Raw genomic sequence first — 23278 nt, 5'->3', positions numbered from 1 at the left:
CTTTTTGGAGATCTGGAGAAATAGATGATTCCAATGTGGAAACATCTAGCGAACATAATTGTGCAATTACACCTCTTTGCTCCTTTTTTAGAAGCTTTGTCATACCATTAGAGCTGATTATCTTTCCTGGTTTCCCTGCAATACCCCTTAATTCAACTTCCTTTCCTTCCGTAGAAAATTTGATGAAAAGTTCTTGAAAATTAAAAGCTATTGTACCCAAGGATTGTAGCCATTGGACTCCTAGTACAACATCAGCACCTCCCATTGGAATGGAAAGCATTGGGCTAGTCAATACATATTCTCCCATGGATAGCTTGATATTATGGCACTTTCCAGAGCAATTTATTGTTCCTCCATTTGCAATCATCACTTGACACTCTGGTGCTGGATATAGGAAGCAATTCAATTCTTTTGCTACCCTACAATGAATAAAATTGTGGGTGCTTCCTGAATCAATCAACACTATTACCTTTTTCTTCTTGATTTGTCCTTCTATCTTGATGGTTTGAGGAGTGGTAATTCCCGCCAATGCATTACAAGATATGGTCGGATTTATTTGTTCTTCATCTAGGCTTTGTTCCTGGAGTATATCTTCTTCTTTTGACCTTTCTTGCTCCTTTTCTTCTTCCTCTTCACAATCTATGTAGAATAATTTCTTCTCAGCACACTTATGACCTTTAGTGTATTTGCTATCACAACTGTAACAAAGCCCTTTTGCTCTTTTTTCTTCCAATTGTTGTGGTGTCAACCTTATAGGTTGTGGAAGACTAGGGGCAACAACACTTCCGTCTTTATAGTTGTGAGTGGTATGCTTCCTGGTTGCCATAATTTTGCTTTCCATTTTTCTTGCTAACCTGAATGCCTTCTCTAATGAATCAGGTTCCCAAAGGCGAACATCATGTTGGATATTATCCTTTAAAGACCCTATGAACACATCAATCCTATGCTCCTCTGGAATATCTTTTACCCTTATGTTCAATTTTTGGAACTCCTCAATGTGCTCCATTATTGAACCCTTTTGTTTGAGACTTATCAATTGGCTAAAAAAAGTGTTGCTTTTTGTATCTTCATAATGTGCTATCAATTCTTCCGTAAAAATTGCCCAAGTGATAAATTTTTTACGAGAGCAAAGCCATTGATACCATACAAACTGATTTGGTTCCAAATATACAGTTGCCATACGTACCTTTTGTGTGTTTTGCACATTATTGAGATCGAAGAATTGCTCCATCTGTAATATCCATGTGGCGGGATCCTTGCCATCAAACTTCCTCATATCGATTTTTGGAATATGGTGGGTCTTCGATCCAACATTAGCGTCTATGGAATCATGATTAACATTTCTTTTTTTCTCATCATGAGTTTCCTTTACTACCTTTTCACCATTAGTAAGTATTTCTTGTAGAAAATTTGTCAAATCTGTCTTCAAATCTGCCATGTCTGTCTTCAAATCTCTCCTCAAATCTGTCTTCAAATCATCCATCTTAGCTTCCATGCCCTTTATCTTAGATTCCACGCCACTTATCTTAGCTTCTGTTAGCTTTTGTGAGCGTGACATTTGTTGCACTTGTTCTTGTAATTTTGATATATCATGTAGCATTTCTTCCTCTTCTTCATGAGTCATGCTAGAGCTTTCAGGTTCCTTACTAGGTGTTTGCATTTTCTTTCCTCGGGGCATCAGTTACCGATAATAATGCTTTACTATGCCCTTTGAATTCTATTAAACCAAGCTTACACAAAAATTTAAAAGAAAACTACACACCTTTTTTCACTTTATAGAAGCCTGATATTGAATCTGATGTATCTCTGTAATTTCAGATCATCCAGTTCTGAAATTGTGACCTGTAGTAGCTTTCTGTGTCCTCTTTCCAATGCCACAAGTCTGAACCAAATTGGATTCTCCAAGGAAGAGTTATGTGAAATCTCCCACAGTGACTTGCTTTTAGACTAGTTCAGTAGAGCGAACTTGTACGACGTGCCACGAGTCACTGTTTCAACCTTTGAATCTGAAACACACATACAAGAAACTAAATCCGTCCTCTTTCTGTACCTTCTTACGAAATTTCAATCCGATCCCCAGAGAGAAAGTTATGACGATTTTCCCCAGGTCACCTGTTTGGAATGTAATTCAGGAGTCTGCAAAAAGACCAACTTCCTCAGATCATATCTCCACAAATATCACGCGAAAAGCTCTGAAATTTGGACCCAAGGTTCAGCGCGATTTCTTCTCAAATGGGTTTTTTTTGTGACTTCTGAAACATCACAGAAAAATAGTTATAGCGAAAATGCCACGATGACCTGTTTGGAGCAGCGAAACCCTAGAATCCAAAGCTCTGATACCAAATGTTATGAAACCAGCTCAAGAAAAGATAGAAAAGATAGATCAACGCCTTAGAATTCAGCCTCTTCGAGGGGGAAACCTCCTTTACATTACATAAATGAACAATTCTTTGATGATACAAATGACAAAACCTCCTTTCTATATATAGGAGTCTAAGGAGTCACAATATAATCCAGCCGACCTAACAATAATAATATAAAGCCACAAAAATAACAATAGAGGGATTCTATGGGGCACATAAATAACAATATGGGGGTAATAGGGGCACAACAATATAAATAAGGGGTATAACTACAATAGTAATGGGGTAATCACTAGTATTATAGGGACCCAACAGGGAAATTGTTCAACCTCGGGGACTTGTCATTGTCATTGGCCATCTCAAGAAAATTAACATGCAACTAATTTGAAGTTAAAGCTTGATTTCTCGTGGAGGTTAGAGACTCAGACAACTTCTAGGGAACTACATCAATACAAGTTTCCATGGCAACCCTTATTTCTTCATCTATCCTATAGTATTCAAATACAAGCTTATAATGGTTGATAAGTTTCCTATCAAGTACATGAGTTTGACCTCCCACCACCAGCAAAGTGGGGTTTTGTTCAGAAACATCCTTAGAAGTTGATGATTGAAAAAAGGCAGGAATTTTTGTTTCTTGGTGTTACATTCTAGTATGTGTTTGTGTGCCATAGTTTATATGAATGAGGTCCTTCAAATATTGTTTGTTAGAGGCTAATGTTTGTATGTGGATTGTCTATTGCAGTAATTTTTGTATCATATTTTGTGAGGATTGAAATATATACACTCTACAAATGTCCTTCATAGGGACTTGAAGCCCAGCAATCTTCTACTGAATGAAAATTTTGATATGAAGATATGTGATTTTGGTGTGGCTTGGATTACTTATGAAACCTATTACATGACCAAATATGTGGTTACTAGATGGTATAGAGCTCTAGAATTTCTATTGAATTCATCAGATTATAATGTAGCCATTGATGTCTTGTCAGTAGGTTGTATTTTCATGGAATTGATGAACAGACAACGCTTATTCCCTGGAAGGGATCATGTGCATCAACTGCATTTATTGATAGAGGTAAAGGCCATATCTTGTAATATTTTCCTACTGCGGCTTACCCTATATAATGGTTGTATGCTTTTAAGCCTATTGAAGTTTGAGCCATGCTTCTTGTTCATATCTTGTTTCTTGTTAAAGTACATAGAGACATTTTACACTGTTGGTTAAATGGTTGAATATATGGCTATAATTTAAATATAATGCGAGTGCGAAGACAAAGCATTTATTGTCTTTGCAGTTGATTGGCATGCCAACTTAGGCTAACCTTGGATTTGTTCAGAGTGATAATGCTAGAATATTTATTCGGCAACTGCCACAGTATACAAGGCAGTCATTTAGTCAAAAATTCCCTCATGTGCATGCACTAGTAATTTATCTTTGTGAAAGAATGTTGACATTTGATCCAAATCGTAGAATCACAGGTGTAGAACATTAAAAATTCCCTCATGTGCATGCATTAGTAATTTATCTTTGTGAAAGAATGTTGACATTTGATCCAAATCATAGAATCATAGGTGTAGAACATTACCTCTCATTCTCATTGACTGATCATTTCTTTATTGGTTTTCTAAAGTAGGACTTTTTAATTCATCCTTGTATAAGCTGGACTAATCCTTTGTGGATTATGGTTGTTTATGGTTGATTTCTCATGGAGGTTAGAGACTCAGACAACTTCTAGGGAACTACATCAATACAAGTTTCCATGGCAACCCTTCTTTCTTCATCTATCCTGTAGTATTGAAATACAAGCTTATAATGATTGATAAGTTTCCTATCAAGTGCATGACTTTGACCTCCCACCACCTGCACAGTGGGGTTTTGTTCAAAAACATCCTTAGAAGTTGATGCTTGAAAAAAGGCAGGAATTGTTGTTTCTTCATATTACGTTCTAGTATGTGTTTTTGTGCCATACTTTATATGAATGAGGTCCTTCAAATATTGTTTGCTAGAGGCTAATGTTTGTACGTGGATTGTCTATTGCAGTACTTTTTGTATCAAATTTGTGAGGATTGAAATATATACACTCTGCAAATGTCCTTCATAGGGACTTGAAGCCCAACAATCTTCTACTGAATGAAAATTGTGATCTGAAGATATGTGATTTTGGTCTGGCTCGAATTACTTCTGAAACTGATTTCATGATCGAATATGTGGTTACTAGATGGTATAGAGCTCCAGAATTGCTGCTAAATTCATAAGATTATACTGCAGCCATTGATGTTTGGTCAGTAGGTTGTATTTTCATGGAATTGATGAATAAACAACCCTTATTCCCTGGAAGGGATCATGTGCATCAATTGTGTTTATTGATAGAGGTAAAGGCCATAGCTTGTAATATTTTCCTACTGCGGCTTGCCCAGTATAATGGTTGTATGGTTTTAAGCCTATTGAAGTTTGAGCCACGCTTCTTTTTCATATCTTGTCTCTAGTTAAAGGACATAGAGGCATTTTAGAGTTTTGGTTGAATGGTTGAAGATATGGCTATAATTTAAATATAATGCTAGTGTGGTGAGAAAGCATTTATTGTCTTTGCAGTTGATTGGCACGCCAACTGAGGCTGACCTTGGATTTGTTCAGAGTGATAATGCTAGAAGATTTATTCGGCAACTGCCATAGTATCCAAGGCAGTCATTTACTCAAAAATTCCCTCATGTGCATGCATTAGCAATTCATCTTTATGAAAGAATGATGACATTTGATCCAAATCAGAGGATCACAGGTGCACAACATTACCTCTTTTTCTCGTTGACTAGTCATTTCTTTATTGGTTTGCTAAAGCAGAACTTTTTAATTCATCCTTGTATAAGTTGGACTAATCCTTTGTGGATTATGGTTGTTTATGGTTGATTTCTCGTGGAGGTTAGATAGTCATATAGATTCTAGGGAACTACATCAATACAAGTTTCCATGGCAACCCTTCTTTCTTCATCTATCATGTAGTATTGAAATACAAGCTTATAATGATTGATAAGTTTCCTATCAAGTGCATGAATTTGACCTCCCACCACCTGCAAAGTGGGGTTTTGTTCAGAAACATCCTTAGAAGTTGATGCTTGAAAAAAGGCAAGAATTGTTGTTTCTTGGTATTACGTTCTAGTATGTATTTTTGTGCCATAGTTTATATGAATGAGGTCGTTCAAATATTGTTTGCTATAGGCTAATGTTTGTACGTGGATTGTTTATTGCAGTACTTTCCGTTTCAGATTTTACGAGAATTGAAATATATACTTTCTGCAAATGTCCTTCATAGGGACTTGAAGCCCAACAATCTTCTACTGAATGCAAATTGTGATATAAATATATGTGATTTTGGTCTAGCCCAAATTACTTCTGAAACTGATTTCATGATCAAATATGTGGTTACTGGATGGTATAAAGCTCTAGAATTGCTGCTAAATTCATAAGTTTATATTGCAGCCATTAATGTCTAGTTAGTAGGTTGTATTTTCATGGAATTGATGAACAGACAACCCTTATTCCCTGGAAGGGATCTTGTGCATCGATTGTGTTTATTGATATAGGTAAAGGCCATAGATTGTAATATTTTCCTATTGTGGCTTGCCATGTATAATGGTTATATACTTTTAAGCCTATTGAAGTTTGAACCACACTTCTTGTTCATATCTTGTCTCTGGTTAAAGGACATAAAGACATTTTACAGTTTTGGTTGGATGGTTGAATTTATGGATATAATTTAAATATAATGCCAGTACAGTGAGAAAGCATTTATTGCCTTTGTAGTTGATTGGAATGCCAACTGAGGTTGAACTTGGATTTGTTCGAAGTGATAATGCTAGAATATTTATTCGGCAACTGCCACATTATCGAAGGCATTCATTTACTCAAAAATCCCCTCATGTGCATGAATTATCAATTTATCTTTGTGAAAGAATGTTGACATTTGATCCAAATTAGAGTATCATAGGTGCACAACATCACCTCTTTTTCTCATTGATTAGTCATTACTTTATTGGTTTGCTAAAGAAAAACTTTTTAATTCATCCTTGTATAAGTTGGACTAATCCTTTTTGGATTATGGCTGTTTATATCATAGTATTTGACATCTAGTATCGAGATTAATTTTTGTTCCTTGTCCCACAAACAAGGGGGTATTATACACCAATTTGGTGTTTGGCTTGGTTGTGACCTTAAAATAAGAAGAAGAAAAAATTGTACACTCAAGAAGGCCCTATTCTATAGATTTAAGTTCTACCCATTTAAATCCAGGCAACTGGTAAAATTTTCCTAGCACATGGTAATACAAATCCAATTCTGACAAAAATAGATGAATATCTTATGTTGATATCCTTTGCAGAAAATTTTTAGTTGCTTTTATTTTTTATGACAATGAAAGTTGTTTGTTCTTTTGGATGGGAGTACAATTGATTTTCTAGGTCCAGTTGGTTAAACAAATATGTTTGTTGGTTTTGGAATAGTGGAAGAGGCACTTCCCATCCGTGCCTGGAAAATCTACATGATATCTGTGATGAAACCACTTGTACCATGCCATTCAGTTTTGATTTTGAGTAGCACACCTTAACATAGGATCAGATCAAAGATTTGATCTATAGAGAGACTATCGTTTTTAATCCATAGTATGCACAATAAAGTAACATTTTTTGCTAACAGTGGTTGCAACTTTGAAAATTTAAAGCTGGGTTATGTTGTTGTTTGTAGTAGTCATAATGTTATAAATATTTATTGAGTTTAGGGAGAAATTTATATATTTGTATTAAAGGCACATTTGACTGCAGGGTAAGTTGTAAGGGAGATAATGATTGAAGGGGTGTAAAGCATTTATATTGGAGTATGTCAACATGATATGCTACAACTTGGTGAGATGCATTGTGCATGTATGAGTCACAGACCTAAACAATGCGATAAAGTTGTATTATGCTTTACTCTTATTTATCTTCAAACTTCAAGCGGTTATATGAAGATAATTTTTGTTAGAATATAAGTGAAGAAAAGTTGAGTATGGCAGTTTGCCACTATATATGAAGAATATGATATTTTTTCAAATTCTCCTTTCATATAAGTGATGAAATTGGACCTTTGGCTATTATGTACTGATACGAATAACATAAATCCTTGCTTTCTTCCCCATTATCGTCGGTTTTGGATTTTTAGCTTTTAATTGTCTGATTTATCTACAATAGCTTTTTCTCCATTGTACTCAAAATCAAATATTATGTTTTACAACACTATTTTGGTATCTGGATTGGCTGTGAACTTAAAATAAGAAAATAAAATATGTACACTCAAGAAGGCCCTATTGTATAGATTTAAGTTCTAGCCATTTAAATCCAGGCAACTTTTAGTGGTTGTGTCTTTGAGGAAACACCCATTTAAATTATACCATTTAAATAGAGGCCAAAAGCTAGCACATGAGAAAAGTTTCCCAGCACTCGTAATGCAGATCCAATTCTGACAGAAATAGATGAATATCTTCTTTTGATATCCTTTGCAGAAAATTTTTAGTTGCTTTTATTTTTTATGGCAATGAAAGTTGTTTGTTCTTTTGGATGGGAGTACAATTGATTTTCTAGGTCCAATTGGTTAAACAAATATGTTTGCTGGTTTTGGAACAGTGGAAGAGGCACTTTCCCATCCATACATGGCAAATCTACATGATATCAGTGATGAACCCACTTGTGCCATGTCATTCAGCTTTGATTTTGAGTACCACACCTTAACAAAGGATCAGATGAAAGAGCTGATCTATAGAGAGGCTCTGGTTTTTAATCCAAAGTATGCAGAATAAAGTAACATTTTGTGCTAACAGTGGTTACAACTTTGAAAATTGAAAGCTGGGTTATTTTCTTGTTTGTAGCAGTCATAGTGTTATAAATATTTATTGAGTTTTGGGAGCAATGTAAATATGTGTATTAAAACCACATTTGAGTCCAGGGAAAGTTGTAAGGGAGATAATGATTGAAGGGGTGTAAAGCATTTATCCTGGAGTATGTCAACCTCATATGCTACAACCTAGTGAGATGCATTGTTCATGTATGAGCCATAGACTTGAACACGATGGTAAAACTGTATTATGTTTATTCTTATTTATGTTCAAACTTCAAGAGGTTGTATGAAGATAATTTTTGTTAGAATGTAATTGAAGAAAAGTTGAGTCTGTCAGTTTGCCACTATATATGCTCAATATGGTATTTTATCAAATTCTCCTTTCAGATAAGTGATGAACTTGGACCTCTGGCTATTGTGTACTGATATGAATAAAATAAATTCCTACTTTCTTCCCCAATCTTGTCGGTTTTGGATTTTTAGCTTTTGATTGTCTGATTTATCTACAATAATTTTTTCTCCATTGCACTGGAAATCAAATATTATGTTTTAAAAGGAGCATTTCCAACCCATGATGGAAGAATATGGGTGAGCATGAATGGAAAAAGTGATATACTAGAAAGGAAAATGAAAAATTAATTACTAGAATAAGGAAATGTCTCATTCGACACCTCCACCATGGTATTCATACGAAGCCTCCACCATGGTATTCATATGACACCTCCACCATGGTATTCCATTCATTTAGGTTGCATTTTATTGCATTCATTTCTTCTTGGTTCCCCATTTTCCCTTTTCGCATAGAAAACAGAACACACAGGTTTTACACAACTCACAAGGGAAATTGTCCAATCTTGGGGACTTGTCATTGTCATTTGCCATCTCAGACAAATTAGCATTCAACTAATTTAAAGTTAAAGTTTGATTTCTCGTGGAGGTTAGAGACTCAGACAACTTCTAGGGAACTACATCAATACAAGTTTCCATGGCAACCCTTATTTCTTCATCTATCTTGTAGTATTGAAATACAAGCATATAATGATCGATAAGTTTCCTATCAGGTACATGAGTTTCACCTCTCACCACCTGCGTTGTTTTTTCACTGCATTGATTTTGGCTTCTAATTTCTAACCCCCTTTGGATTACGAAGAGAGAGATTACTCTGTATCGTATTACTTGCTGCTGCAGATGAGAGTTGATTCACAAATGGGTAAATGGATCAAATAATCCCCTACATTCCTGGAATGCCCCAATTGCGTGTAAAAGATCTGCCCCAATGATTGCAGCTCACAGACTCCTCCACTTACAAATTTCAGTTTCTTAGAAGTGAAGTGTAGGCCACCCTGGAAGCAGAATGTGTAATTCTTAATATCTTTTATGAGCTTGATGGTCCTATAGTTGATGCACTCTAGACCAGACTTCTTGCCTTGTATACGATTGGCCCTCTTGTTTTGCAAGTTTCCTGCTTGTCACTATCAGACAAGGTTTGTGTGCAAGAAATTTCTCATTCGACACCTCCACCATGGTATTGCATTCATTTATTTGGCATTTTCTTGCACTCATCGCATATCAGCTCCCCATTTTCCCTTTTTGCATAGAAAACAGAACACCTAAGCTTACACAATTCACAAGGGAAATTGTCCAATCTTGAGGACTTGTCATTGCCATTGGCCATCTCAGGAAAATTAGCATCCAACTCATTTAAAGACAAAGGTTGATTTCTCATGGAGGTTAGAGACTCAAACAACTTCTAGGGAACTACATCAATGCAAGTTTCGATGGAAACCCTTACTTCTTCATCTATCCTGTAGTATTGAAATACAAGCTTATAATGATTGATAATTTTCCTATCAAGTGCATGAGTTTGACCTCCCACCACCTACAAAGTGGGGTTTTGTTCAGAAACATCCTTAGAAGTTGATGCTTGAAAAAAGGCAGGAATTGTTGTTTCTTGGTATTACATTCTAGTATGTGTTTGTGTGCCATAGTTTATATGAATAAGGTCCTTCAAATATTTTTTGTTAGAGGCTAATGTTTGTACATGGATTGTCTATTGTAGTACTTTTTGTATCAGATTTTGCAAGGATTGAGACATATAAACTTTGCAAATGTCCTTCATAGGGACTTGAAGCCTAGAAATCTTCCACTGAATGAAAATTTTGATCTGAAGATATGTGATTTTGGTCTCGCTCAGATTACTTCTGAAACCTATTTCATGACCGAATATGTGGTTACCAGATGGTATAGAGCTCCAGAATTGTTGTTGAATTCATCATATTATAGTGTAGCCATTGATGTCTGGTCAGTAGGTTGTATTTTCATGGAATTGATGAACAGACAACCCTTATTCCCTGGAAGGGATCATGTGCATCAGTTGCATTTATTGATAGAGGTAAAGGACATAGCTTGTAATATTTTCCTACTGCGGCTTGCCCTATATAATGGTTGTATGCTTTTAAGCCTATTGAAGTTTGAGCCACGCTTCTTGTTCATATCTTGTCTCTGGTTAAAGGACATAGAGACATTTTACAGTTTTGGTTGAATGGTTGAAGATATGGCTATAATTTAAATATAATGCCAGTGCGGTGAGAAAGCATTTATTGTCTTTGCAGTTGATTGGTATGGCAACTGAGGCTGACCTTGGATTTGTTTAGAGTGATAATGCTAGAAGATTTATTCGGAAACTACCACAGTATACAAGGTAGTCATTTACTCAAAAATTCCCTCATGTGCATGCATTAGTAATTTATCTTTGTGAAAGAATGCTGACATTTGATCCAAATCAGAGGATCACAGGTGCACAACATTACCTCTTTTTCTCATTGACTGGTCATTTCTTATTGGTTTTTTAAAGCAGAACTTTTTAATTCATCCTTGTATAAGCTGGAATAATCCTTTATGGATTATGGTTGTTTATGGTTGATTTCTTGTGGAGGTTAGAGACTCAGACAACTTCTAGGGAACTACATCAATACAAGTTTCCATGGCAACCCTTCTTTCTTCATCTATCCTGTAGTATTGAAATACAAGCTTATAATGATTGATAAGTTTCCTATCAAGTGCATGAGTTTGACCGCCGACCACCTGCAAAGTGGGGTTTTGTTCAGAAACATCCTAAGAAGTTGATGCTTGAAAAATGGCAGGAATTGTTGTTTCTTGGTATTACGTTGTAGTATGTGTTTTTGTGCCATAATTCATATGAATGAGGTTCTTCAAATATTGTTTGCTAGAGGCTAATGTTTGTACGTGGATTGTCTATTGCACTACATTTTGTATCAGATTTGCAAGGATTGAAATATATACACTCTACAAATGTCATTTGTAGAGACTTGAAGCCCAGCAATCTTCTACTGAATGCAAATTGTGATCTGAATATATGTGATTTTGGTCTAGCTCAGATTACTTCTGAAACTTATTTCATGATCAAATATGTGGTTACTAGATGGTATAGAGCTCCAGAACTGCTGCTAAATTCATAAGATTATACTCTATCCGTTGATGTCTGGTCAGTAGGTTGTATTTTCATGGAGTTGATGAGCATCAGTTGTGTTTATTGATAGAGGTAAAGGCCATAGCTTGTAATATTTTCTTATTGCGGCTTGTCTTGTATAATGGTTGTATGCTTTTAAGCCTATTGAAGTTTGAGCCATGCTTCTTGTTCATATCTTGTCTCTCGTTAAACAACATAGAGGCATTTTATAGTTTTATTTGAATGGTTGAAGATATGGCTATAATTTAAATATAATTCCATTGTGGTGAGAAAGCATTTATTGTCTTTGCGGTTGATTGACATGCCAACTGAGGCTGACCTTGGATGTGTTCAGAGTGATAATGCTAGAAAAATTATTCGGCAACAGCCATAGCATCCAAGGCAATTATTTACTCAAAAATTCCCTCATGTGCATGCATTAGCAATTCATATTTGTGAGAGAATGTTGACATTTGATCCAAATCAGAGGATCACAGGTGCACAACATTACCTCTTTTTCTCATTGACCGGTCATTTATTTATTGGTTTGCTAAAGCAGAACTTTTTAATTCATCCTTGTATAAGTTGGACTAATCCTTTGTGGATTATGGTTGTTTATCATTGATTTTTCGTGGAGGTTAGAGACTCAGACAACTTCCAGGGGACTACATCATTACAATTTTCCATGGCAACCCTTCTTTCTTCATCTATCATGTAGTATTGAAATACAAGCTTATAATGATTGATAATTTTCCTACCAGGTGCATGAGTTTGACCTCCCACCACCTGCAAAGTGGGGTTTTGTTCAAAAAAATCCTTAGAAGTTGATGCTTGAGAAAGGCAGGAATTGTTGTTTCTTGGTATTATGTTCTAATATGTATTTTTGTGCCATAGTTTATATGAATGAGGTCCTTCAAATATTGTTTGTTAGAGGCTAATGTTTGTATGTGGATTGTTTATTGCAGTACTTTCTGTATCAGATTTTGTGAGGATTGAAATATATACATTCTGCAAATGTCCTTCATAGGGACTTGAAGCCCAACAATCTTCTACTAAATGCAAATTGTGATATGAAGATATGTGATTTTGGTCTGGCTCAGATTACTTCTGAAACTGATTTCATGATCGAATATGTGGTTACTAGATGGTATAGAGCTCCAGAATTGCTGCTAAATTCATCAGATTATACTGCAGCCATTGATGTCTGGTCAGTAGGTTGTATTTTCATGGAATTGATGAACAAACAACCCTTATTCCCTGGAAGGGATCATGTGCATCGGCTTTGTTTATTGATATAGGTAAAGGCCATAGATTGTAATGTTTTCCTACTGTGGCTTGCCATGTATAATGGTTGTATACTTTTAATCTTGTTGAAGTTTGAGCCACGCTTCTTGTTCATATCTTGTCTCTGGTTAAAGGACATAAAGACATTTTACAGTTTTGGTTGAATGGTTGAAGTTATGGTTATAATTTAAATATAATGCCAATGCGGTGAGAAAGAATTTAATGCCTTTGTAGTTGATTGGAACTCCAATTGAGGTTGACCTTGGATTTGTTCAGAGTGATAATGCTAGAAGATTTATCCGTCAACTTCCACAGTATCCAGGGAAGTCATTTACTCAGAAAGTTTCTCATGTGCATGCGTTATCAATTTATATTTTTGAAAGAATGCTAACATTTGATCCAAATCAAAGGATCGCAGGTGCACAACATTACCTCTTTTTCTCATTGACTGGCCATTGCTTTATTGGTTTGCTACATAAGAACTTTTTAATTCATCCTTGTATAAGTTGGACTTTTCCTTTGTGGATTATGGTTATTTATGGTTGACTTCTCATGGAGGTTAGAGACTCAGACAGCTTCTAGGGAACTACATCAATACAAGTTTCCATGGCAAACCTTCTTTCTTCATCTATCATGTAGTATTGAAATACAAGCTTATAATGATTGATAAGTTTCCTATCAAGCTCATGATTTTGACCTCCCACCACTTACAAAGTGGGGTTTTGTTCAAAAACATCCTTAGAAGTTGATGCTTGAAGAAAGGAAGGAATTGTTGTTTCTTGGCATTACGTTCTATTATGCATTTGTGTCATAGTTGATATGAATGAGGTTCTTCAAATATTGTTTGTTAGAGGCTAATGCTTGTATGTGGATTGTTTATTGCAGTACTTTCTGTATCAGATTTTGTGAGGATTGAAATATATACATTCTGCAAATGTCCTTCATAGGGACTTGAAGCCCAACAATATTCTACTGAATGCAAATTGTGATCTAAAGATACGTGATTTTTGTTTGGCTCAAATTACTTCTGAAACTGATTTCATGATCAACTATGTGGTTACTAGATGGTATAGAGCTCCATAATTGCTGCTAAATTCATAAGATATACTGCAGCCATTGATGTCTGGTCTGTAGGTTGTATTTTCATGGAATTGATGAATAGAAAACCCTTATTCCCTAGAAGGGATCATGTGCATCGGTTGTGTTTATTGATATAGGTAGAGGCCATAGATTGTAATATTTTCCTATCGTGTCTTGCCATGTATAATGGTTGTATACTTTTAAACCTATTGAAGTTTGTTTTGGGTTTTTTTTTTAAAGGGGGAAATACCAAAACCAGAATAAAAATTCACCACAGAGACAATACTCTGTTTCTTCTGTCCAGGATCTTTTGACAAGAACCTCTTAAAATCAAAATGACTCAAAAGACACCATTACATAGTCACAAAGCATTTCTGTTAATTTAAAACAAGCATTCTGTTACATATTTCTTCCTCTGTGCAAAGAGGGAATCTCAAAACAAAACTCTGCTGCTCACACAAATTTTCCACTGCTGTGGAGATTACATAAACCAGCTCTCTATTCTTCAATGGCTAAAAAAAATTACATTCCAAAATCTATATAGCACTGCTGTGCATTTTACAAAGACAATTGCACTCACGTGCGTAACCACCACTCACAACACTTAAAAAAAAACAAAACCATATACTACTACAGCACGTAGGCTTGTTTTTAACATATGACAACATATACAAAAAATTATAAAAAAAAATCATATGTCATATGGGACAATGCCCATAACCAAAATTAAAAGCATGCCCATAACAACATTAAATACGTGCCCATAACAATATTGAAGCCTCCACCAAAGAAAATACGACGGGCATTAAAAACCATAAGTTTCCACCTACGGCGGTCAACAAGAAAATGACAAAATTTAATGTGACGTGGGCAGACAGCACATTCTGGAAGTCAACGGCGGAGATCACGAGATCAGATCGGACGATGGAGAGGATATCGGAAGGCAGATTTTCACCGAGCTTTAACTTCCGATGGGTTTCGTTTGCTGATGTCATGCGGGTGACACGCGTCGCCTCCAAATCGCATCGGAGCTCAACAATACGGAAACCACTTTTCATGGATGGCGGTGCGATATGATCCTGGCCGGTTTTATGGTTCTGTTCGGTGGTTTCGTGCGCGTTGAAATTACATTTTCAACACTCCCCTTTAATTTCAACTGCTGGGCATTCGGTCATACCCAAACACTTCCTCAAAAATTCAAAGCTTTTCTGATCCAGCGGCTTTGTCAAGATGTCCGCAACCTGTTCTTGAGTCCTGCAGTGTTCTAGGACAATTTCTCCATTGTTCACCAATTCTCTGATGTAGTGAAACCTTGTATCAATGTGCTTCGTTCTCTTGTGAAACACTGAATTCTTTGACAATGCAATAGCTGAGCTATTGTCACAAAATATCACTGTCGCTTTTGCCTGCTCTTGGCCTAAGCTTCTCAACATTCTTCTCATCCACACTGCCTGACAAGCTGCTGCTGTAGCTGCCACATATTCAGCCTCTGCTGTAGACAATGCTACAATGGACTGCTTCTTAGAAGCCCATGAAATGGCTCCTGAACCCATATGAAATACATAACCGGAAGTGCTCTTCCGATCATCTACACTTCCAGCCCAATCGCTATCAGTGTAACCAATTAAATCTGAACTTTCTAAGACACTATATAATATGCCAAACATTTTGGTACCTTTGACATACCTCAAAATTCTCTATGCTGCCTGCCAATGTGCCTCCTTTGGCCTCTCCATAAACCTGGAAATCAAACTAACAGCATACATTAAATCAGGCCTAGTTGCTGTTAAATACATAAGGCTGCCTACAATACTTTTGTACAAGCTAGGATCAAAGTCCTTGCTGCTGTCCTCTCTGTTGAGCTTTAATCCCATCACTGTGGGAGTGATTGTTGCCTTGCATTCTTCCATCTTAAATCTGTTCAAAATTTGATTTACATATCTTGCTTGAGATATAAAAATTCCTTTTTCATTTTGCTCTACTTCTATGCCTAAGAAGTATCTCAAGAAACCCATATCAGTCATTTCAAATTCATCCTTCATGACTGATTTAAAATTCTTAATGAGCTGATCATCATTACCTGTGAAAATAACATCATCAACATATAAGACCACAATCAAAATCTTACCATCCTTTTCTTTGATGTAGACGGTGGGTTCTCCTTCACATTTGTCAAATTCATTATCCAATAGATAAGAATCTATCCTGCTGTACCATGCTCTTGGCGCTTGCTTCAGCCCATAAAGAGCTTTCTTCAATTTGCACACTTTGTGCTCTTCTCCTTTCTTCTCATATCCGAGAGGCTGTTCCACATAGACCTCTTCCTTTAACACTCCATTTAGGAATGCAGACTTCACGTCCATTTGGTAGACTTTCCATTTGTTTTGAGCTGCTATTGACAGCACTGCTCTCACGGTTTCCATTCTTGCAACCGGTGCGAAAGTCTCCTCATAATCTCTCCCATACTGCTGCTTGTAGCCTTTGACAACCAGCCTTGCTTTATGCCTTTCAATCTTACCTTCAGCATTGCTCTTGGTCTTATAAACCCATTTCACACCAATGACTTCTTTGCCTTTTGGTAGCTCAACCAAATCCCATGTTTTGTTTCTCTCTATGGCATTAATTTCCTCATCCATAGCTTCTATCCATTTCCTATCTTTAATTGCTTCCTCGAAATGAATAGGATCATCAACATGACAATACAAGGCAAATAAGGAATTCATTCCTTCATCATAAATATCACTTAGATTTCTAAATTTCTTACCTCTTTCACTTGGTGTGCAAGTGCTTGAAGATGCACTTGAGTTTCCTTCTTGTGGTGTGCTTGGAGAAGCACCCTCATTGATCCTTAATGGTGTACCTTGTTGTCCTTGTGTTGGCGCTGCTGTTTGGGGATGTATTTCAGCCACTTCCTCTTCATCTTCATCATGAGACAAACAGCTCTTGACATTCACTGTTTTCTCTATGCTTCCATCCCAAGCTTCCTCTTCAATGAATTGAACATCTCTGCTGACAAAAAACTTCTTGGTAGATGGAATGTACAGCCTATAGGCTTTGGATTCATCACTGTATCCAATGAAGATGCATTTCTCCCCTTTACTGTCCAACTTCCTCCTTAGCTGATCTGGTATGTGTGCATAGGCCACACATCCAAAAACTCTCATGTGGGTGACTCCTTGCTTTCTCCCACTCCATGCCTCTTCTGGCACCTTGTTCATGACTGCTTTTGTAGGACACCTGTTCAATATATAAACTGCACAATGTACAGCTTCAGCCCAATACTCATTTGGCAAATGCTTTGCCTTCAACATGCTCCTTGCCATATCCATGATGGTCCTGTTCTTCCTTTCAGCAACTCCATTTTGCTGTGGGGTGTACCTTGCTGTAAACTGTTTATGAATTCCATTTTCTCTACAAAATCTTAGGAATTCCTTGGAGATATACTCACCTCCTCTATCAGTTCTCAAAACTTTAATGTGCAGCCCGTTTTGGTTTTCAACAAATGCCTTGAAGTTTTGGAATTTCTCAAACACTTCACTTTTGTTTTTAAGGAAATATATCCAAGTCTTTCTTGTACAGTCATCAATGAATGTTAGGAAATATTGGCTGCCAGCTAATGATGGAGCTTGCATTGGCCCACATAAATCTGAGTGGATGATTTCTAAGGGTGCCTTTGCCCTTATGCTCTTCCCTGATGGAAAACTTTCTCTATGTTGTTTTCCCAATATGCAGCCTTCACATAGGCTGTCCGGCTTCTCTATCAATGGCAATCCTTTCACCATTCCTTTCCTACTCAACAAATTCAGACCTCCAAAATTGAGATGTCCAAATCTCAAATGCCACAACCAATTCTCATCCTTTGGCACGCTTTGGAAAGCCTCTTGGGTAACTGCTGCAATTTCTCCTTTGTTTTTCAAATCTGCCCGGATTCTGAGAGGGAACATCCTGTTCCTTGTCATCTTCACTTCAGCAATGCATCTTTTGCTGGGTGGTATGTCCATGATGGTGCACACATCATTTTTAAAGAAAACATTGTACCCCTTATGGACAAGCTGTCCAATACTCAAGAGATTACATCTCATTCCGGGGACATAGTATACATCTGCTATGGTTTTCCTTTCTCCTTGCTTTGAAAGTATTTTTATTTCTCCTTTTCCCATAACAGACACTTTACTATCAGTTCCTAGTGTGACTTCTGATTTCACATTTTTATCTAGGGCAGAAAAGAAGGCTATATTTCCGGTCATATGGTTGCTGCAACCTGAGTCTAAAAACCATATGTCCTCACTATGTGTTTCAGCCATGTTACAAGCTAATAGGACATTTTCTTGACTGCTGTTTTCTCTTGTAACATTTGCATTTTGTCTGCTGTTCATATCATGCTGTTTCTTTCTACAATCACTAGCATAATGACCATACTTTTTGCAATAATAGCATTGAACATTAGATTTATCATACCTTTGTCCTTGAGCCTGATACTGATCTCTTTGTTGGCTGCTGCCTTGACCTTGGTTCTGATTTGGATTGCTGCCTCTTCCTTGTGCATTTGATGGGTTATTCCTTCCACCTCTATTCTGGCTTCTGCCTCTTCCTCTCTTGTTTCCTCTTCCTTGACCCCTTCCTCTTCCAAAAGACATCTGGGTCTTGAAGGCTTGCTCAAGGGATGAGTTTTCATTCCTACTCAACCTCTGCTCATGTGTTATCAGTGATGCATGTAGCTCATCAACTGAATATTTTGAGAGATCCTTTGTCTCTTCAATGGTGGTGACTATGGCATCAAACCTTGAGGGTAAGACCCTCAATATTTTCTCCACTATTCTTCTATCTTCAATTGTTTCTCCATGAGTTCTCATTTGTGTGATTACACCAATCACATGAGTGAAGAATGATTCAATGTTGTCTGACTCCTTCATGTTCAAGTTTTCAAAATCCTTTCTCAGCATTTGCAATTTTGCTGTCTTCACTCTCTCCATGCCTTGATAGGCTGTCTTGAGAGTTTGCCATGCTTCATGTGATGTTGTAGCTGCTGCTATCCTTGGGAATATACTCTGGTCCACTGCTTGATACAACAAGACAATGGCCTTTGCATCCTTCTTCCTATTGAGCTTCAGCTGATCCTTCTCTCCCTGAGTTAATGCATTGAACTCAGTTTCATCTGCTGGTTCCTCAAACCCATATTCTACTAGTTCCCATATATCTTGAGCAATGAACAAAGCTCTCATGGTTATAGACCAGTAGTCATAGTTCTTCCCATTAAAGTGTGGGAGCTGGGTGTTGAACATACCCATGCTTGTGCTTGCCATTCCTTGCATCTTGAACTATGGTTTTAAATCCTTGACTGTGTTTTTTTAAAAAAAAAACTGACTGTCTTCAGCAATAACAAGAGAAATGCTTTTGGGGAATACCTGAATCCTTCGCTGTCTAAGTCTTCTGTCTACCTGAGAGGTTTTGCTGCAGCAACAACCTTCTCCCTTCAGCTTCTTTGTCTCCTACAAAGAGCCTAAGCCTGCTCTGATACCACTGTTGGGTATTTTTTAAAGGGGGAAATACCAAAACCAGAATAAAAATTCACCACAGAGACAATACTCTGTTTCTTCTGTCTAGGATCTTTTGACAAGAACCTCTTAAAATCAAAATGACTCAAAAGACACCATTACACAGTCACAAAGCATTTCTGTTAATTTAAAACAAGCATTCTGTTACATATTTCTTCCTCTGTGCAAAGAGGGAATCTCAAAACAAAACTCTGCTGCTCACACAAATTTTCCACTGCTGTGGAGATTACATAAACCAGCTCTCTATTCTTCAATGGCTAAAACAAAGCATTACATTCCAAAATCTATATAGCACTGCTGTGCATTTTACAAAGACAATCGCACTCACGTGCGTAACCACCACTCACAACACTTAAAAAAAACCATATACTACTACAGCACGTAGGCTTGTTTTTAACATATGACAACATATACAAAAAATTATAAAAAAAATCGTATGTCATATGGGACAATGCCCATAACCAAAATTAAAAGCATGCCCATAACAACATTAAATACGTGCCCATAACAATATTGAAGCCTCCACCAAAGAAAATACGACGGGCATTAAAAACCATAAGTTTCCACCTACGGCGGTCAACAAGAAAATGACAAAATTTAATGTGACGTGGGCAGACAGCACATTCTGGAAGTCAACGACGGAGATCACGCGATCAGATCGGACGATGGAGAGGATATCGGAAGGCAGATTTTCACCGAGCTTTAACTTCCGATGGGTTTCGTTTGCTGATGTCATGCGGGTGACACGCGTCGCCTCCAAATCGCATCGGAGCTCAACAATACGGAAACCACTTTTCATGGATGGCGGTGCGATATGATCCTGGCCGGTTTTATGGTTCTGTTCGGTGGTTTCGTGCGCGTTGAAATTACATTTTCAACAATTTGAGCCATGCTTCTTGTTCATGTCTTGTCTCTGGTTAAAGGACAAAAAGACATTTTACAATTTTGGTTGAATGATTGAAGTTATGGGTATAATTTAAATACAATGTGAGTGCGGTGAGAAAGTATTTAATACCTTTGTAGTTGATTGGAACTCTAACTGAGGTTGACCTTGGATTTGTTCGAAGTGATAATGCTAGAATATTTATTCAGCAACTGCCATAGTATCCAAGGCAGTCATTTACTCAAAAATTCCATCATGTGCATGCATTATCAATTTATCTTTGTGAAAGAATGCTGACATTTGATCCAAATCAGAGGATCACAGGTGCACAACATTACCTATTTTTCTCATTGACTAGTCATTACTTTATTGGTTTGCTAAAGCAGAACTTTTTAATTCATCCTTGTATAACTTGGACTAATCCTTTTCGGATTAAGGCTGTTTCTATCACAGTATTTGACATCTAGTATCGAGATCAATTTTTTTTCCTTGTCCCACAAACAAGGGGGTGTTATACACAAATTTTGTGTTTGGCTTGCCTATGACCTTAAAATAATAAGAAGAAAAAATTGTCCACTCAAGAAGGACCTATTCTATAGATTTAAGTTCTACCCATTTAAATCCAGGCAACTAGTAAAATTTTCCTAGCACATGGTAATGCAGATCCAATTCTGACAAAAATAGATGAATATCTTATTTTGATATCCTTTGCAGAAAATTTTTAGCTGCTTTTATTTTTTATGACAATGAAAGTTGTTTGTTATTTTGGAGTGGAAGAGGCACTTCCCATGTGTGCTTGGAAAATCTACATGATATCAATGATGAACCCACTTGTGCCATGCCATTCAGCTTTGATTTTGAGTAGCACACCTTAAAAGAGGATCAGATCAAAGAGTTGATCTATAGAGAGACTATGGTTTTTAATCCATAGTATGCACAATAAAGTAACATTTTGTGCTGACAGTGGTTACAACTTTGAAAATTGAAAGCTGGGCTATGTTCTTGTTTGTAGCAGTCATAATGTTATAAATATTTATTGAGTTTACGGAGAAATGTAAATATGTGTATTAAAAGCACATTTGAGTGCAAGGCAAGTTGTAAGGGAGATAATGATTGAAGGGGTGTAAAGCATTTATATTGGAGTATGTCAACATGATATGCTACAACTTGGTGAGATGCATTGTGCATGTATGAGTCACAGACCTAAACACTACGATAAAACTGTATTATGCTTTATTCTTCTTTATCTTCAAACTTCAAGGGGTTGTATGAAGATAATTTTTGTTAGAATATAAGTGAAGAAAAGTTGAGTATGGCAGTTTGCCACTATATATGATCAATATGGTATTTTGTCAAATTCTCCTTTCAGATAAGTGATGAACTTGGACCTTTGGCTATTGTGTACTGATATGAATAAAATAAATTCCTGCTTTCTTCCCCAATCTCGTCAGTTTTGGATTTTCATCTTTTAATTGTCTGATTTATCTACAATAGCTTTTTCTCCATTGCACTCGAAATCAAATATTATGTTTTACAACACCATTTTGGTGTCTGGCTTGGCTGTGAACTTAAAATAAGAAAAAAAAAATATGTACACTCAAGAAGGCCCTATTGTATAGATTTAAGTTCTACCCATTTAAATCCAGGCAACTTTTAGCAGTTGTGTCTCTGAGGAAACACCCATTTAAATTATACCATTTAAATCGAGGCCAAAAGCTAGCACATGAGAAAAGTTTCCCAACACTGGTAATGCAGATCCAATTCTGACAGAAATAGATGAATATCTTCTTTTGATATCCTTTGCAGAAAAATTTTAGTTGCTTTTATTTTTTATGGCAATGAAAGTTGTTTGTTCTTTTGGATGGGAGTACAATTGATTTTCTAGGTCCAATTGGTCAAAAAAATATGTTTGTTGGTTTTGGAGAAGTGGAAGAAGCACTTTCTAGTCCATACCTGGCAAATCTACATGGTATCAGTGATGAACCCACTTGTGCAATGTCATTCAGCTTTGATTTTGAGTACCATGTCATTCAGCTTTGATTTTGAGTACCACACCTTAACAAAGGATCATATGAAAGATCTGATCTATAGAGAGGCTTTGGTTTTTAATCCAAAGTATGCACAATAAAGTAACATTTTGTGTTGACAGTGGTTACAACTTTGAAAATTGAAAGCTGGGTTATTTTCTTGTTTGTAGCAGTCATAGTGTTATAAATATTTATTGAGTTTTGGGAGCAATGTAAATATGTGTATTAAAACCACATTTGAGTCCAAGGAAAGTTGTAAGGGAGATAATGATTGAAGGGGTGTAAAGCATTTATATTGGAGTATGTCAACCTCATATGCTACAACTTGGTGAGATGCATTGTGCATGTATGAGTCACAGACCTGAACACGACAGTAAAACTGTATTATGCTTATTCTTATTTATCTTCAAACTTCAAGGGGTTGTATGAAGATAATTTTTGTTAGAATGTAATTGAAGAAAAGTTGAGTTTGGCAGTTTGCCACTATATATGCTCAATATTGTATTTTGTGAAATTCTCCTTTCAGATAAGTGATGAACTTGGACCTTTGGCTATTGTGTACTGATATGAATAAAATAAATTCCTGCTTTCTTCCCCAATCTTGTCGGTTTTGGATTTTTAGCTTTCGATTATCTGATTTATCTACAATATTTTTTTCTCCATTGCACTGGAAATCAAATATTATGTTTTACAAGGAGCATTTCCAACCCACGATGGAAGACTATGGGTGAGCATGAATGGAACAAGTGATATACTA

At 36.5% G+C, this 23278-nt stretch overlaps 2 pseudogenes; both read left to right on the top strand.

Moving 5' to 3' along the window:
* LOC149266661 (mitogen-activated protein kinase homolog D5-like) overlaps positions 1–8359 on the top strand; it is a 28799-nt pseudogene extending 20440 nt beyond the window's left edge.
* Positions 8360–11359: 3000 nt separating this feature from the next.
* On the top strand, positions 11360–22816 carry LOC149266660 (mitogen-activated protein kinase homolog D5-like; annotated as a pseudogene).
* The last annotated feature ends 462 nt before the right edge of the window (positions 22817–23278 follow it).

The sequence above is a fragment of the Pinus tabuliformis genome, chromosome 6 (assembly GCF_031772625.1).
Source record: "Pinus tabuliformis cultivar Carrire ecotype Pingquan chromosome 6, CPIR1, whole genome shotgun sequence".
NCBI classification, from domain to species: Eukaryota; Viridiplantae; Streptophyta; class Pinopsida; order Pinales; family Pinaceae; genus Pinus; species Pinus tabuliformis.
This window is presented reverse-complemented; position numbering and strand designations above follow the sequence as displayed.